At 35.3% G+C, this 19,356-nt stretch overlaps 1 long non-coding RNA gene across 1 annotated transcript in view; it reads right to left on the bottom strand.

The window, feature by feature from the left end:
• The window catches only part of LOC141553319 (uncharacterized), a 245,794-nt gene that overhangs the window by 8,064 nt on the left and 218,374 nt on the right, over window positions 1-19,356 (bottom strand). The window contains exon 2 of the long non-coding RNA XR_012485394.1: window positions 2,954-3,067. This is a non-coding gene — a long non-coding RNA (uncharacterized LOC141553319). The remainder of the gene's footprint in view (window positions 1-2,953; window positions 3,068-19,356) is intronic.

The raw sequence follows: 19,356 nt of genomic DNA, 5'->3' as shown, positions 1-19,356 counted from the left end.
AAATGCTAAATCTGGTGAGGAAATCTATGATTAGCATAGTTAAAGGCTGTTCTCTATTGCTTCCTGTTAAAACTTTTAAGAATTAAAAATTTAGACCATTCAACATAGAGAAGAGCTAATCCAATTCCAATTGATTAATGATGGACAGAACCAGCTACATCCAGAAAAGGACTGGGAAATGAATGTAAACTGTTATTTTTACCTTCTGAATCCAATTCTTCCTGTGCAACAAAAAATTCGGTTCTACACACATATATTGTATCTAAATTATACTGTAATATATTTAACATATATAAGACTGCTTGCCATCAGGGGGAGGGGGTTGGGGGAGGAAGGGAAAAAATCTGAATAGAAGTAAGTGCAAGGGATAATGTTGTAAAAAATTACCCATGCATATGTACTGTCAAAAAATGTTATAATTATAAAATAAAATAAAAAATTTAAAAAAAAAAATTTAGACCAAAGTTTATTTCTTTCATAATAATATACCACATTAGATCACCACCATTTACACTAGTAATTTACACATACCACTAATTTACATTAGTACTTCAGATTTTGCAAAGTAGTTTATGGATGTGATTTTATTTGAGCCTCACAATGATTTTTTGAAGTAGGCATTACAGGTATTATTACTATTATTAATATCATTCTTGTTACCATATTACAAATTAGAAAACTGATTCAGATTAATCTCCTCATGAAAAGAAATACTAACTTTATAATTAATATCTAGATATTTAGTTATATATTCCATTTACCATATGGACATAAATATTGTTAAAATTGTTTTGGGGCAACTAGGTGGCACAGTGGATAGAGCACCAGCCCTGAAGTCAGGAGGACCTGAGTTCAAATCTGGTCTCAGACACATAACACTTCCTGGCTGTGTGATCCCGAGCAAGTCACTTAACTCCAATTGCCTCAGCAAAAAAAAAAAAAAAAAAAAAAAAAAAAAAAAAAGTTTTAATACTCATATATCTAGAATAGGCTAAACTCTGGAATGAGAAAGCAAACAAGAAAACATTAAACATTATACTCTCAGTTTGTGAGTGTCTCTTTCCCTTCATCTCTGTGTGTCTACTTGCCTGTCCATCTCTTCTTTTACCACCCTCCCCTTTTTCCTCTCCCTCTTTTGCATCAGCCTCCTCCTCCAGATGACAAAAATTTGGAATTGAATGGAAATACTCTTTGAAATAGTTTGAGATATTGGAGAGTTGTTGTTTTACTTATCAAATGAGGAAACTTCTCCCAATTCCATACCCTCTTTATTTGACTGGACTATATAACTATAGAAAAATGGAGGGCAGGACAACATATAGAAATACTTCATGTATTCTCTTTTGTCTGGGAATGAGAAATTCCAGAAAAGTGAATTTTCTAGATATGTGAAGTTTCTCCTCTTTTAAGTAGTAATTGATAATTTGTGTATGATAGAATTCTATACTTTTTTAAACATCATTTATCCTCTTCTTGGTAATTTATATTCATCATTTATTATATTTTGCTATAATATATTGGTTTACAAAATTATTTTTTATTATAAATAGCCCCAGCCAACTTTGTTTTTAAAGTTTTCATATCACACACATACAGACACAGACACACACACACACACAAACACACACACACAGATTGTTTTCTCCTTGGCTGTCAGGTGCTGTCAGGTCACTGTTACTTCATATTATTGTGTACTAATATACTTGGGCTAAAATGGATTTTCTTATCTTTTTCCGCAAGTCCTTTGTCAACTTTCCCATTATTACTTATGGTAATCACCATCCTCCCAGCCATATAATCTAGATGTCATCCCATATTTTCATTCTGTGCCCTATATACAGTCAATTGCTAAGTCCTCTCAATTCTAATTTTGACATCTCTCGTTTATTTCAGTTTCTTTCCTCTGGCACCTTAATGAAAGCTCTTATCACCTCATGCCTAGATTATTGCAGTAGTCTTCTAAATGGTATCTTATATTCAAGTTTGCCCCTATTATAGTCCATCCTTCGCTCAGAAGTCAAAGTGATCTTTTTAGAGCTTGGGCTTGACCATGTCATATCTCGCCATCCCTACCCTTACCCCAAATTGTTCCCCTTTAAATAAACTTGAGTAGTTCTATATTACTTTCAGATCAAATATATAATTTTCTTTTTAGCATCTAAACTGTTCACAACTTGCTCCTCCCCATCATTTCTTACACTTTATTCCACCCCACCCCTATAAGTTCTCTGTCATCTGATAATGCTAGTGTCCTTGCTGTTCCTTGTATGGCAAACTCTGTCTCCTGACTCCTTTATTTTTACTGGATATCTCCTTATGTTTTCCTCATCTTCCCTATTTCTTTCCTCATCTTTGCATCCTTGTTTCCCTGTTTTTTTCAAATCCCAGCAAAACTGTATTGATCCATACTCTATTGTATCTCAGCCTCAGAGGCTGCATTAAGTGCACAAAAATGTGCAAAAAGTCAAGAACCATTTCTCCCTTCACTTTAGCCTGAGCTTGTAGCCTTTTCAAATTAAATAATTTACTGTCTGTGTGATATACAACCTTGAGGCTATTTTCAACCTTGTTAAAGTTGTCAGCATAATTGAAAACAATACATTAAAAATTATGAGAGTAAGCACATAGCCCTGCTTCATACCACTGGGTGACTGGGAAAGTGTGAGGACATTGTTCATTATTCAGAACCTAAGCAAGCATACACTCAATGTATTTCAGAATTGGAAGATACCTCAGAGTAGCAATTCTTAAATGGGGCTCATAGAATCCCAGAGGGTCTATGTATAGATTTTATGGCAATTGGAATCTTGGAAAAATATGGATCATTTTTCTACCACTTCTGCTAATTTTGGCCTGACACCACCAAATTGATCTGCCAAGTATTTAAACTCTACTGCAGAGTGCATGATTCTGAAGATTTGTCTATGTTATTTGAATGCAAGCATACATTTACCTAATGGAGAGCTCATATAAGGCAAGTTTTCATGTGGAGATCAATCTTTGAAGACTGAGAGATGTGGAAGACTCTGGCACAGGACCACTCAGTATGATGTGTCTGCATCAATCTCTACAAGCAAAGGAGAATTGCAGTGCTGAAAAGAAACATGTGATGTGCAAATTTAGGAATATCTTCTCTCCAAACACATGGATTCACATGGATTATTTGTACCCTATTTGTCTTCCAAGCTCATATTGGTCTGATCAGCCACAGCCAGACATACCTGATCCCAACATAATAATGTCATTTTGGTCCTCTGAGAATGAAGTACCACAATCAGCCAAAGTCATACCTTCTATAAGAAACTTTTTCTGATTTCCATTAGTGGCTAGAACATTTTCTCTGTGCTTTCCCCCAAATTATCCAATCTATATTTTGTTGGTACGTAGTTGTTTGCATATTATTTTTTCCTTTAAACTGTGAGTTTTTTGAGAACAGGACTTTTTTCATTTCTTTATATCTCAACATTCAAATACCCCTCTCCCTCTTTCTCTATAGACACCAGAGCCATCTCCAGTCATTTTTATCTTGGCACTGGACTCAGATGGCTCTGGAATAAAAAGTGAGGCTGGTGACTTTGCACAGTCCTATCTTGCTTAAATCCAATTCATTTGCTTATGATGGAAAATGGTGAGTTACCTGGAAAAAATTCTGAAAGTTTAGGATCCTTTATAAAGGAAAACTTTGCAAGGACTATAAGAAGCATTATAGTGAAAGAGTAATGTGTTTTAGAAGACAAAATGTTGGTTTGGGTCAGGATGATCTAGCTTAATAACACCTCTGACACATAATGGCTATGTTTTCTTGGGCAAATCCTTTAAGTTTGCAGTGCTCAAGAAAGCTTTCTAGAATAATAAATGGTACAGTTAAGTGTTGATAATTCATTGATAGAAGGAGTTTCCTTACAAGTGAAATCATAAGACTTTTTTAATGGAATTGGAGAAGGAAAGAGTATAAAAAGAGTATGAGAGTCCAGGGAGATGGGAACATAATCATAGAATATCAGAGTTGGAAGAGATCTTAGAGTAGGGGTTCTTAAATGTACCCCCAAGGGATACATGGATAGATTTTAAAGTATCTGGAAACTTGGATTGAAAAGTAAAATTGTGCCATTATTTTCACCAATCTATAATTGAAATTTCCTTCAATTAGGAGTTTTTCCTCTAGAGAGTATATTAACTTCACCAAAATTTCCCAAAGAAGTCAAAATCCCTGCAAAGGGATGATTTAACACAAGTCTCCAGAAGATAAAATAGTGTTGTTAACAACATTTTGAAGAGGTCAACCATCCTGTGAAGGAATACCTATAATTGATAGAGAAGGCATTACCCATGAGACAAACCATTCCATTTTTGGAAAACTAATTTTTAGGAAGTTCTTCCCTTTATTGACCGGAAGCCAACCCTATATAATGTCAGCTATTTGCTTCTCTTTCTTGTCTCTGAAACCACACAGAAAAAAAAAACATAGCTAGCCAGCTCTGCCTCATAACTGGGCAGTAGCCATCCTTACCCTTTAATTTTAAACACATAATCTAAAAGTGTGTATCCCTTCTTTTCTTTATCTTTGTTAAAAAAGAATAAGAAGCAACACTGTATATGTGGAAGATAACTGGATAAAGATAAACTTGTACATGTAAAAGAATACCTTCTTCCCAATATTTTTATCCAAATGGGGATAAAGTAAAATATTATTTGTAAAGGACTTTGAAAAATCTTAAAGCACCATATAAATGTTACATGTTTGACATCATCATCACTATCACCATCATCTTCATCTTCATCATAATTATCTCTTCCTTTAAGAGACCAGAATGAGATAAACATATTTCCTTAAAATTAAGAGATGTATGATACAATTAAATGAGAAATAAATGTGAAATATCTTATTATATGCTGGTATCTTATTATATGACTTGGATATAGGACTAGATGATTTTTTAACTTTCCTTCTGATTCTAAAATTCTGAGTCTGTCATACTATTGCATCATGGATCAATTAGAATTTTGACTTTATATAATGCCTGTAACAAATTTGGAGAAAATATAGAAATTGCAAAAGTAAAGCACAATGTTTCTAGCTGAGGGCTTTTAAAGAAGATACATAGTTCATAATCTGCCACAATTTCTCTTGATTTCCTTTTGCAGTATTTAATTACCATGACAATCAAGAAATCCTAGCTTATGTCTAAATGAATTATCTCTTGCTATTGCCAATATTTATGCCTCTGGCTAACCCTGCTCCTTCGAATTTGCTCTTTATAATGTCATGGAGGAAGGAAAATCAAGTAGCCACATTTATTTGGCTTATGTAAAACAAATTTATAGCACAAATAGGCTCTAAGAGGGAATTCTCTTTTCTTTCAGCCAATTTCCTTTCAACATGTGTGCATGAGTTACTGGGAGATAAGGAAGCTGAATGCCAAAATTGAAGTCAAACCCATATCTAAGCAAGAATTTCATCTATTGTTAGCATGACCTAAGTGGTCATTTACCCTTTGCTTGAAGATTTCTAACAAGGGAAAAACCTACTACCTCCTAAGGTAGCCCATTTCATATTTAGAAGATAGAAGAAACTCATTCAATAAAAGAAGTGCCTTAATCAAGCACTGATAATGGATGGTGTTTATTGTATGGGAACAGAGAGAACCAGTTTCTATACACAAGATGGATATTTGTAAAAGTCATCATTTAAAAAGTCATTAAGATGCCATTCAGATGTATGGGGCATTCACAGAGTATCAGCATCTCTTAGCTCTCAGGCTGCTCAGCCACTTTTAGTGTTTATTTGTCACCTAACTCTCACCTGTGAGTTCAAGAAGCTGTTGCATATGTGGTGGCCAAATTCCAATAAACTCTCTCAGGAGATGGAATAAATCAAATTGAGGGTAACTGAGGGTCACAGACCCTTTGGTGAAATAGGGAGATGTTTGCCTCAAGAATGTGAAGGCTTCCATACAGGTAGAATGGGCAGATGGGAACAATTTGTTCCAGTGACCACAAAGGTGAATGAAGCAGGCAGTGTATAGCACTTAGAGCTTGGTAAAACATTGAAAAGGCCATCCTGAGCCATCACCAATTATCTTGATTTTTGCCTTGCCATGGGACTTTTTTTAGAGCAAATTGAGAATATTTATTGTTACTAGGACTTTTGACAAAGAGACATCATTTGACTGACGACATTCCCTCTGTCAATTGAATGAAGTCTGAGTACAACCAATTTTTTTTTTATTAAAGCCTTTTATTTCTCAAAACATATTCATGGATAATTCTTCAACATTAGCCCTTGTAAAGCATTGTGTTCCAATTTTTCCCTCTCTTCCCCCACCTAAGTAGTCCAATATGTGTTAAACATGGTAGAAATATATGTTAAATCCAATATATGCATATATATTTATACAATTATCTTGCTGCAGAAGAAAAATTGAATCAAACCAGAAAAAAAATGAGAAAGAAAATAAAATGCAAACAAAAAAACAACAAAAAGAGTGAAAATGCTATGTTGTGAACCATACTCAATTCCCACAGTCCTTTCTCTGGGTGTAGATGGCTTTCTTCATCACAAGACCACTGAAACTGGTATGACTCATCTTATTGTTGAAGAGAGAATCCATCAGAATTCATCATCAAATAATCTTGTTGCTGTCTTGATACTGGACTTGGATGACTCTGGAAGAGACTGTTAGGCTGACATTTTATGTTACTTTGCCCAAGTGATGACATTGGTCTTCTTTGAAAACAAAGGACAAACAGTAATTTCATTATTGGATGCATTGTATTGTCTTTTTTAGCACTTCAAGTCAGTAAATTAGTTTCTATGGATATGCCCCCCCATCAATATATATAACATTTTTTGTACTTTACCACACACACATATACTTGTGTGTATACATATATATTTATACATATAAGTATATGTTTATTTCATTTTACTATTTATTTATATTTATATATGTACATTATACATAAAACACATGTAAGTAAGTCTTTTCACAATCTTTTGTATATGTATACATATTTGTATCTCAGTGTGTATATATACATGTACTACACACATAAATATTTTACATATAAAATATAGATATACACAGAGTCTAAGTAACCAATAACCAAAAAAATCATCACCCTTTGGCCAGACTGGTGATGACATGTTCTAACTTAGCTAGACTGGAATTAGAGCTGGAAGTAACCTCAGAGTCCATGTAGTCCAAGGCCTCTTTATTTTACAGATGAGAAAACCAAGTTAAGTCATTTATTTTAGGTCAAGTGGGAAGCTAGATGATGCTGTGGACGGAACACTGAACTTGGAATAAGGAAGAAGCATCTTCATGAGTTTAAATCTGGCCTCAGATACTTCTTAGCCATGTGATTTTGGGCAGTCACTAACCCTTTTTGTCTTAATTCCTTATCTATAAAATGAGCTGGAAAAGAAAATGGCAGAACCATTTCAGCACCAGAAAACCCCAAATAGGGACATTGAGAGCAGAACATGACTGAAAAACAATTTAACTTTAACTAGGCAAATTACAATCAGAATAAATAGGCAATTATCATTAAAAATGGGATTTAAAATCCAAGTCCTTTAACTCTAGAACTAGTATTGCTTCCACTATACCATGCTCCCTAACAAATAGACCATAACTAGGGTTGTAAATACATTGAGCCTTTCTAGTGTGGTAGACCTTATTTCCTCTCACATATCACTGACATAGCCATAAGAACATAGGGCCTCCTCTACATCTCAACAAATCCCTTTACAGAAATGGGAATTTGTCTGAATAACGCTTATTTTTTAGCAAATAAAGGCAGTTATCTTAAGGACATGAATGTTTTGACTGATACTAGTTAGGTATCTTAAAAGAAAAGGATATCATATTTCCTATTATAAATTCAGAAACATTTTTCACAAAACAAAGACATTTTGGTGATAATAGAACATATCAATGCATTTGGCATCTATGGTTATGGTGTATTAAGTTTTTATTAACCCAAGCAATGGAATTATTATAATAATGATGGTGCAGATTAGAGATTTAGATGTTATTCAATTGAATTTAACAAATAAGTGCCTGTCATACACAAAATATTCTGCTAGGCCTTAGGAATATAAAACTAGCAAAGTTGCTCCCTTTTAGGCATTTTTACATTACTATACAACTAATGCTGTACAAGATATCCAGAGCAACAATGAGGTGATGCAGGGCAATTTCACTAGACATGTGATGGAGAGAGCATCTACATCCAGAGAGTGGATTATGGGAATTGAATATGAATCACAACATAGTATTTTCACCTTTTTTGTTGTTGCTTGCTTGCTTGCTTGTTTTTTACCCTCATTTTTCCCCTTTTGATCTGATTTTTCTTGTACTGCATGATAAATGCAGAAATATGTTTAGAATAGCACATGTTTAACCCATATTAAATTACTTAATTAGGGGAAAAGGGAGGGAGGAAGGGAAAGAGAAAAATTTTGAATACAAGTTTTTCCAAATATGAATTTTGAAAATTATCTTTGCTTGCATTTTGAAAAATAAAAGGCTATTATTAAGAAAAAAGAAAAATATCTAGAGCTGAAAGGTTCATTAAAGACCATCTGGTCTAATTTCCTACTCTGACAAATGAGGAAAGTGAGACTCAGAAAAGTTAAATGACTATCCAGAGTCAGTCAGAAATTCTCTACATATTAGAATTAATGTATAAATATAAGTAAGTATAAAATTATATAAATAGTTTCAAAAAGTATAGCATACTAACAACCTCTGGGATGGGAGATATTCAGAAAAGGCAAAAAAATGATAATGAAAAATTTATATTTACATTTATAAGTAGGTAAAAGAATTTGGCTATTTATTCATTCTACAAACATTTATGAGACAGGCAGAAATGAACTAAAAAAAACCCCAAAACAACAAAAAGAGATTCACAATGGTTTGTTGACACTTCATAAGATGCTACTCTTAGTTATTTGCTTTAAAATCAAGAGATTCCTATCCCAACACCAGCTATGTCTGTGTTATTAAGATGTTGCATGTGATTAATCCAAGTTTAAAAGAAAATGAAAGAATCAAATTCACCTAACTGCTGTTATAACTTATTGGAATAGTTTTGACTCTGAAAGGAAATTATGCTTCCATCTAAGGATGAAGAAAAAGTAAAATTGTAAATTTCTCTTTTGGGGCTTAAGGAACATAAAGCAGTGAGCTGAGCTGCAAAAAGACAAGAGATTAAAGCCATAATGTACACCAGTGGACTGAAGAGTTTTCCCTAGGTTTGGGACATCTAAAAGGGAGTAAACACTTCTTTTCTGTTGGCACTAGGGCCTGGAGAGCTTGCCCATTCTGGGCCATGCCCTCTCCCTGAACCCAAACCATAGGGACACAGTACATACTCAGACCCTTATCTGGAAGGAACCGCATCTCAATCCACACACTGGCTTCATTATATAAACAGGCTGTATGAAGTGGTTTGATACTCAGAAGTTCTTCTCAGCCCCAGTGTAGGAAGCAAGTTGCATTTTATTTATATTTGGGGTGGAATTTTATGACCACATCACCAGATATTTCCCCTCCCCCTGTCTTTGATATAATTGGTACGTTGAGAAAATCAAGATGGAGTTTGCCTCCAGGTATCTCTAGGGGAGCTACCAGGTTTCAGATATCTAAGTACAGGAATCATGAACTTCCTGAAGCACAGAGGCAGGCAGCATAGGGGCACATAGAAGAATTATTGTTCCCATTTTATTTTTTTAAAAATAACAGACTCTTATGCAGCCTCCTTGGATAAATTAAAACATCCAACCTCAGCTTTGACAGACTTGGGAGACTGATGCTTTCTGCATGAATAAGAAATAAATTAAATTTTAAGGGGAAAAAACCCTGGAGCCTATCCAGGGAAAGCCCCCAAAGCAGTTGGCTTGGAAAATGCTGCCCTGTCAATCCTCCATTCTCAAAATTCAACCTTTTCACTGTAGTTTTTTTATTCAAATACTGGAGGGAGCATCCCTATATTTTTCTCACATGGGGATTTCTCCCTAGCCTGATCTAGATAGGGCAACAAATGCTTATTAGAGGGCGTGTTCCATGCTAGGCACTAAGGAGATATTGGAAGATTAAATGCAACATAGTCATGGGCTCACAGGCTCTCTCCTCTCTGGGTTTTTATGACATTGCTCTCTCTTGGTTCTCTTCCTGCCTGGCTGGCTGTTCTTTCTCAATTTTTTTTTCTTAATCAAAATTAAGGACATCCTCTCCACTTCCCCTCCTCAAATGTATGTGTTCATTAAAGAAGATCTGTTCTGGATTCTCTTTTCTTTCCATCCCCTCTCATTTGAGGACCTCTTCGATACTGAGATAGGTTGCATATTCATAATAGTTTGCATGTAATATTTTTCATTGGATTATAAGCTTTTTGAGGGTAGGGCCTTATTTTTTACCTTTTTTATTGCTAAAACTTAATAAAGTGGCACACAATAAGTACTTAATAAATATTCCTTGGTTATGGGTTGAATATCATTGCTATGTGAATGACTCTCAGATATGCAATCTTAATCTATCTCCTGAACCTCAGACCTATACCATTAACTGTAATTTCCTGAAAACTTTACTTATATAATGAAAGTTAGTGAACTAGTTAGTGTAAATAATACTATTTTTATTTTATAGATGAGGGAACTGAGATTTGGAGAATTACACAGGTTATGTTACACAGCTAACAAGCATCCAAGCCAAGATAAGAATCTAGGTTTCCTGACTTGCAGTTTAGATCTCTTAATACCATGTTAAAAATATGGAGAAAACCATATAATCACATGATTCACTATGTCACATTGCCTTCTTTTTCTTTAAGATTTATAGCAAAAACTATTATGAAACTGTCACTTGCCTTTTCTAAGATGATAATATGAATGCATCCATATTAACATACATGCATGTGTGTATATACATACAGATATTATAGTACATAATATACATAATATTTGTTATGTAGTTTTATATACATATATATGTATATGTATATACACACATATAAAACATACATGTTCAAATCTCTAGGTCAAGATTTTTACTTCACTTGGATTGTCTTTCTCATTTTTTATGAATGAAAGGTCTTTTTTTGGGGGAAGGATTATGTAGGGATACATGTCTTCAATTGCTTATTATTTGCAGTGATCTGTGCATTTAAAAAGTTCTCACACCCCTGCTCCTGAAATAAGTAGCTAGAAGCATATAGTTGCAGAGATTGAATGGTATTTAAGTGATTTGTCAATAAAGTCAAAAGAAGGAAATTTTTGAGTGTACCTGTTCTCTTATAATTCAGTCATCTATTGATGAATCACCAAATAGGTGGGGGTAATAAAGATTTATGGATTTGGGAATTCAGTTATTCAAGAAATGATAAATGTCTATTATTTTTCAGTGCTTAGCATAGTGTTTAGAACATAGTAGATGTTTAAAAATGCTTGATGATTTGATAGAATTGATCAGGCATCATGACAGAGTTTAAACTCCTTCTGTGCTTTGAAACTCAGGACAGTTAAGAGAAAGTAGGGAACTATGTGAGCAAAAATACAAAAACTTTCCACACAAATAAATTCATTCATATCTAAACAATTAGAAAAATAATAAATGCTCTTTAATAGGTCGAGCAGATATTATAAAGATGACAATACTACCTAAACTAATCTATTTATTTAGTGCTATACCAATCAAACTCCCAAGAAACTATTTTACTGATCTAGAATAAATAACAATAAAATTCATCTGGAAGAACAAAAGATCAAGAATTTCAAGGGAATTAATGAAAAAAAATCAAAATTAAGGTGGCCTAGCTGTACCAGATCTAAAACTATATTATAAAGCACTGGTCATCAAAGCCATTTGGTATTGGCTAAGAAATAGACTAGTTGATCAGTGGAATAGACTAGATTCACAGGACAAAATAGTCAATAACTATAACAATCTAGTGTTTGACAAACCCAAACACCCCATCTTTTGGGATAAGAATTCACTATTTGACAGAAACTTCTGGGAAAATTGGAAACCAGTATGACAGAAATTAGGCATTGACCCACACATAACATTGTATATACCAAGATAAGGTCAAAATGGGTCATGATTTTGACATAAAGAATGAAATTATAAACAAATTAAAACAACATAGAATAGTTTACCTCTCAGATCTGTGGAGGAGGAAGGAATTTGTGTCCAAAGAAGATCTAGAGATCATTATTGATAACAAAATAGATAATTTTGATTATATTAAGTTAACAAATTTTTGTATAAATGAAACTAATGCAGAAAGATTAGAAGGGAAGCAACAAACTGATAAACAATTTTACATTCAAAGGTTCTGATAAAGGTCTCATTTCTAAAATACAAAGATAATTGACTCAAATTTATAAGAAATCAAGGTATTCTCCAATTGACAAATGGTTAATGGATATAAGCAGACAATTTTCAGATGAAGAAATTGAAACTATTTCTAATCATATGAAAAGGTGCTCCAAAATCACTATTGATCAGAGAAATGCAAATTAAGACTACTCTGAGATACCACTACACACCTCTCAGATTGGCTAAGATGACAGGAAAAGATAATGCTGAATGTTGGAGGGGATATAGGAAAATTGGGACACTGATACATTGTTGGTGGAATTGTGAATACATCTGAATACATCCAGCCATTCTGGAGAGCGATTCGGAACTATGCTCAAAAATTTATCAAACTGTACATATCTTTTGATCCACCAGTTTCTATTGGGCCTATATCCCAAAGAGAGCTTAAAGAAGGGAAAAGGACCTGTATGTGCAAAAATGTTTGTGGCAGCCCTTTTTGTAGTGATAAGAAACTGGAAACTGAGTGGATGCTCATCAATTGGAAAATGGCTGAATAAGTTATGGTATGTGAATGTATGGAATATTATTGTTCTGTAAGAAACGACCAACAGGATGATTTCAGAGAGGTCTGGAGAGACTTACGTGAACTGATGCTAAGTAAAATGAGCAGAACCAGGAGGTCATTACACACGGCAACAAGAAGATCAATGCAATGATCAAATGTGATGGACATTGCTCTTTTTAACAATGAGATGATTCAAACCACTTCCAATTGTTTGGTGAAGAAGAGAGCCATCTACACCCAGAGAGAGAACCATGGAAACTGAGTGTGGACCACAATGTAGCATTCTCATTCTTTCTGTTATTTGCTTGCATTTTTCTTTCTCAGGTTGTTTTTTTCTTTCTTTATCTGATTTTTCTTGTGCATCATGATAACTGTATAAATATATACACATATACTAGATTTAACATATATTTTAACATATTTAATTTGTATTAGACTACCTGCCATCTAGGGGAGGAGATGGGGGTAAGGAGGGAAAAATTGGGAGCAGAAGCTTTTGCAAGGGTCAGTGTTGAAAACTTACCCAAGCATATGTTTTTTAAATAAAAAGCTTTCATAAAAATAAAATTAAAAAAAAGAAAAAAAAAGAAACTCAGGACAGTTCCAGGTGTGGTTGGACACAGAAAATACCAAGTGAGAATTACTCCTAGAAAGTGTAAATTTCTGAACTTGTAATTTTAACATTGACCCTGAACAACTCTGAACCAACCTGGAAATTCAGAGACTTTGATGTTTTCACTTACATTTTTGAGATCATTTCCCTTCCTATAAATCCCCAATTAGTTTGTGCCCTGAGAAAGCCCTCTATATCCAGTCAGCCAGAATTCCAGCTGTTTTTCATTGTCCTTTTCCCTTAGAGCAATAGTGGCTTGGATAGTGGAAAGAGCCCTGCAGTCAGAGGACTGGTACTCTGATCTTTGTTTTGCTCCTAAACAGGCTGATGAATGTGGACAATTCACTTTAACTCTGTGAGTATTCGTATTTGCATCCATAAAATGAGTGAATCATCTATGAGGTTTCTTCCAGCTACATTGTTCTATTATTTTTATTTATTTATTTATTTTTGGAGTCCAGGCATGCTTTTCCATTCTTGGTGCTTTCAAGATGACAATGATGTTGTAATAACTTTCTTAAGATATGAGTATGGAAATTTATTGAGTGATCATGTCATTTTGCCAGATTGCCTTTCCCACTGCCCTGGAAAGAGGGGACAGTGAGATGTAAATGGAAAAAGCAAAGAAGTATAGTAAATATAGTGTGGGAGTTGGAATCAGGAAAACCTTCATCTAAATATCACCTCTGATTTTTACTCCCTGTGTAATCATGGACTCATTCTTTAAACTCTTTCAGCTTTAATTTCCTCATCTGTAAATGGGTTATTATCACCTAAATCATAGAGTTGTTATGAGGATCAAATGAGATAATGTAGGCAAAGTATTTTGTGAAACTTAAAATAACTGGCCAGATCAATCCATGCATACAACACTTCCTATGACATGAAAGAAATCTGACTAATTCATTTGTGTATCCATATCTTGGCAACTTGTGATTATTGTATTCAAAAATATATTGATTACTTGAAAAAATGCCGGCTGCCTTTTAACTTTTAAATATGAAATAGCCTTACCCCTAGCCAATGTTGCATATGGACCTTGACTTTGATTTTGCCCCAAACTAAATTTTCCTCTAAACTTTGGGACATAAATTATTTGCTATTTTGCCTCACAGGAACCAGTATACATAGCTGGGAAGCTGGAGGGCTGGCATAGCTGGTGTATTCTTGTGTGCTTTCTGTCCAAACCATTCATGGTTTATATGTCCTCAGTAAATCTATTGGAACTAAATTAAAGTTGTGTGTAACTACATTTCTGCTCCTTGAGATTTCTAATTGGCCTGATTTAGTTTGATAAAGTATTGGGGAAACCATTTCATACTTTTTCCACTCCTAGAAAGTCCAGTTGACTTTATGAAAATTTGCCTGGCTTGTTGGTGGAAGTCACTCAACTCCGATTAATTAGGAGAAAGATGGATCTCAAAATTAAACTTTGCTTAGGCCTCCTTCTGAGTCACATTTATTTAGCAAATGGGATCCATAGGTCATACCATATATTTCTTTACTTTTTACATTAGAAGGGTACTAATAGAGTACATAGATAATCCATTGATTATTTCTCACTGCTGTCATGTGATCATCCTATCTTTTATTTTGGTTAAACATATATTTGATGACATTATTTACTTTAGTTCTTTCTAACAGCTTCTCATTTGCAATATGTTGCAGTCTGCTCAAACTCATGATGAATTTCTCCCTAGCTTTCTGAGTATTGCACATTTTTAATTCTTCAGAGACTGTAGTGTTCCATGGTGCTCAAAGGGCTAAAATATCTAAGAAAATAGAAAGTAGACAACAAATACCAAAAACAAAGAAATCAGTCCCCATAAGAAACCAGAATCATAATTTCTCCCAAGAAATGTCCCTTTTGGCAATTCTTTGAACATTTTAGTCATTTCTTCTCATGGCTTAAATACCCAGGAGAATGTCTAAGTGTGATGATTTATGCTTGGTGTCTTGATGCAAAGCAACATTCAGAAACTAAAATTTTGAGCTGACATCTGATGTTTGTAATTAGAGTACCAGGGAGGCCCGAGGAAATAAGCAGTGAATCCAGAAACCAAACTAGCAGCTGTGAGTACAGCTCATTTCCCAAAGGAACTACTTAGGACATTTACTATATATTATATATACTATTAATAAAGTTTTGACTTGGTTCATCTTTTCCAAACTCTCATTTTATAAATGAGTAAACTGAAACCCAGTATAGTAAAGAGACTTGTCTAAGGTCATATTAATAGTAAGAGGTAGAACTTGGATTTAATGACATAATGCATCTTTCTATGATATCACAATCACTGTATATATTTGAAAGATGCTAAGAGCTCACTATAGACAAGACACTATCTACCATTAACCAGGAACAACCAGTCAAGGATACAGAGAAGATGACAAGTCAATAAGTGTAATGTTTGGGCTAGCTTTCTGGAGGTCTTCTGGAAGGGCTTTGGTCTCAGCAAGATAGATATACAAGAATGGACAAGAATAGATTCCAAAGTCTTTATTATGTCTTAGTCTGTGTCTGTCATAATGTGACCCAGTTTCAGTCTGCCCCAGTATCCTCCAGCTATCTGCCAGTCTGCCAGTCTCCGTCTCAGTCTGACTTTGTCCTCAGTTCTCCATAAATACCCAATTACAATTAAATCATTACAGTATATTGAGTATAAGCCAAATCTAGAGATTATATCATTATATCAAACTAGAGTGATTATATCATTATCTCATACTAGATATACGTGAACTAGAGAACCATTATCTTATCAATTCCACTGAGTTTCAAGTATACTTCTTTCAAGTATACTTCCCCAAAATTTAGCCCTCTATAAATCAGTAATCAATGTCTGGAAATTTCTGGGTATTGATTATTATATGGCACTTAAATATGAGACAGTGATAAGTAGATTGGATTCTCAGAATCAGGAAAATTGAGTTCAAATCTCATCCCTGATACTTCATTGTGAAAAAGTCATCACCTGGGGGGCGGAGCCAAGATGGCGGAGAGGAAACACACGACTCAGTGAACGTCCTCACTCCCTCACAACCAATTAGATAAATTAAGTCTCAAAATTAGCTCAGGACTGATAGATACCACAAGGACTGGAAGCACGACTTACCAGCTGAAGAGAATCTGGAGTTTCAACAGGAAAGGTCAGTTCTCAGGGGAGGAATAAGAAAGACCAGCACAGACGGTGGGGTAGGGGCACACTGCGCCCATTGCGCTGGGAGAGGCTCTGGGATCAGAGAAGCCACTGAGGTAAAGGAATCTGGCACAGGCTGTTAGCTCTTCTCTGCTAATTATTTAGCAGTTCAGAAGAGAAAGCCAAAATATTTTAGGACTCAGATTGGATTTTCCCCGGACCCTGGGGGTGACTCAGGCACCAGGGGGTGTGGCCTCAGCTACCTCCTGAGAATAGTTAAGAGACTAACAAGTGGGTGGATACGGCCCAAGGCAACACACACTGCCTAGCTTAGCTGGAGGGAGTGGAACTCAGCTCCAGGAAGTCCCAGAGAAGCGGAACCTTTGAACTAGGGACCGCGGTTTCTGGCAGACACTTCCAGTTTGAGCGCAGGGGCTTCTTACGTCACCTGCTGCAGACACCCACTCCCCACCCGGACACATAGCCTGGGCTTCCTGCAGTCTTCACTATTCTACGCCCTCGAAGCACAGCAGTGCTAATCACCTCTGAGGCACTCCCAGGGAGAGGGTGGGGAACTCTCTCCCAGAGCTCTCTCTTAGCTCAGGCTCAGGAGCCGCTGCATCCATCCCGTCTGGGAGGAAGCTGGTAAAGAAGTAAATAATTTCCTACCCCAGAGACAGACCCCAAAAGATTTTTTTTAAGTATGAGCAAAAAAGCTAGAAAAACCATAGATTCCTTCTATACAGAGAAAGAGCGGGTGTCCAACCCCGAGGAAGTTGACAGCAGAGAATCAGATAACAACCTAAAGGGGAACGATTCCTGCCCCCCATCACATAACTCTCTCCTAGAAGAAGCTCTTAAGAAATTGAGGGAGATCGAAGAAAAATGGGGGAAAGAAAGGGAAGTTATGATAGAGAATAATAATGTCCTGAAATTGGAGTTGGAAAAAATAAAGAATTCACAGGAGATGCAGGGAAACAAAATTAGTGAATTAGAAAAGGTTAAAAAAACACAGGAAAGTAGGATTTCTGAATTGGAAAAGATAAAAAAGTCTCAAGAAAATAGAATTTCTGAATTGGAAAAAGAAAATAATTCTCAAAAAAAAAAAATTAGGGAAATGGAAAAAAACTCAATAGAGCAAAATAATTCATTTAAAAACGAAATTGGGCATTTACAAAAAGAACTAAAAACTGTGAAAGAAGAAAATAACTCCTTAAAAGTCAGGATGGAACAAATAGAAATGAATGATTCACAGAGAACCCAAGAATCAGTCAAACAAAACAAAAAAAATGAGAAGCTGGAGAACAACGTCAAATACTTACTGGGAAAATCTATAGACCTGGAAAATAGATCTAGGAGAGATAATCTGCGGATTATTGGACTTCCAGAAAACTATGACCAAAAAAAGAGCCTAGATTCTATTTTACAGGAAATTATCAAAGAGAACTGTCCAGAGATAATAGAAACAGAAGGGAAAGTAGATGTGGAAAGAATTCATCGAACTCCTTCTGAAATAGACCCTAAAAAAAGAACACCACGGAATATTGTGGCTAAGCTGCAGAATTACCACACAAAGGAGAAAATCCTGCAAGCAGCTAGAAAAAAACAATTTAAATACCAAGGTGCCACAATAAGGGTCACCCAAGATCTGGCTGCCTCCACATTAAAAGATAGAAGGGCCTGGAACCTGATATTCCGAAAGGCAAAAGATCAAGGACTGCAACCAAGAATGAACTACCCAGCTAAGTTTAGCATCTTTTTCCATGGAAGAAGATGGTCATTCAATGAAACAGAGGAATTCTATATGTTTCTAAGAAAAAAACCAGACTTAAACAAAAAATTTGATCTACATCCACAAGACTGAAGAGAAACAGAAAAAGGTACACAGAACCCTTGAGAACTGTAACTTTGTTGTGGGTATATAAAAAATACTCAAGGATAATTTGATTTTACTGATATAAAAGAAAAAAAGGGGGGTGTGGTAAAGGGAAGGAGGTCGGTTCAGAAAAAGGGGAAGGAGTGATAAAAAGAGGGAAACTACATCCCAGGAAGAGACATAGAAAATACACCATATCTGAGGGAACTTAGTGAGGGGGAGAATCATTGTGTGAATCTTACTCTCATCAGAAGAGGCTCAAAGAGTAAATAATTAACATATTTGTTTTTCAGAGAATTTTCTCTCACCTCATTAAAAGGGGGGAGAGGAAAAGGGGAAAGGAAAAGGAGAATAAGTGAAGGGACTTGGAGGGAGGGGGGAGGGATCCTAAAAAAAAAAAAAAAAAAAGAGGGAGGGTTGCGCGTCACAAGGGGGGTCTGTAAATTAAATATCGGGGAGGGGGATCAGGGGGGTCAAGGGAAAAAAGTATAATCTGGGGATAATACGATGGCAGGAAATACAGAATTAGTAATTTTAACTGTAAATGTAAATGGGATGAACGATCCCATCAAACGGAGACGGATAGCAGATTGGATCAAAAAGCAGAACCCTACAATATGTTGTCTACAGGAAACACACTTAAAGCAGGGAGATACATACAGAGTAAAGGTAAAAGGTTGGAACAGAGCTTATTATGCTTCAGATAAAGCCAAAAAAGCAGGGGTAGCTATCCTTATCTCAGATCAAGCAAAAGCAGAAGTAGATCTCGTTAAAAAAGATAAGGAAGGAAACTATATCCTGCTGAAAGGTAGCATAAATAATGAAGCCATATC

This window comes from Sminthopsis crassicaudata, chromosome 2 (genome assembly GCF_048593235.1).
Source record: "Sminthopsis crassicaudata isolate SCR6 chromosome 2, ASM4859323v1, whole genome shotgun sequence".
NCBI classification, from domain to species: domain Eukaryota; kingdom Metazoa; phylum Chordata; class Mammalia; order Dasyuromorphia; family Dasyuridae; genus Sminthopsis; species Sminthopsis crassicaudata.
The sequence above is the reverse complement of the archived record's forward strand: the minus strand, read 5'-3'. Positions and strand labels throughout refer to the sequence as shown.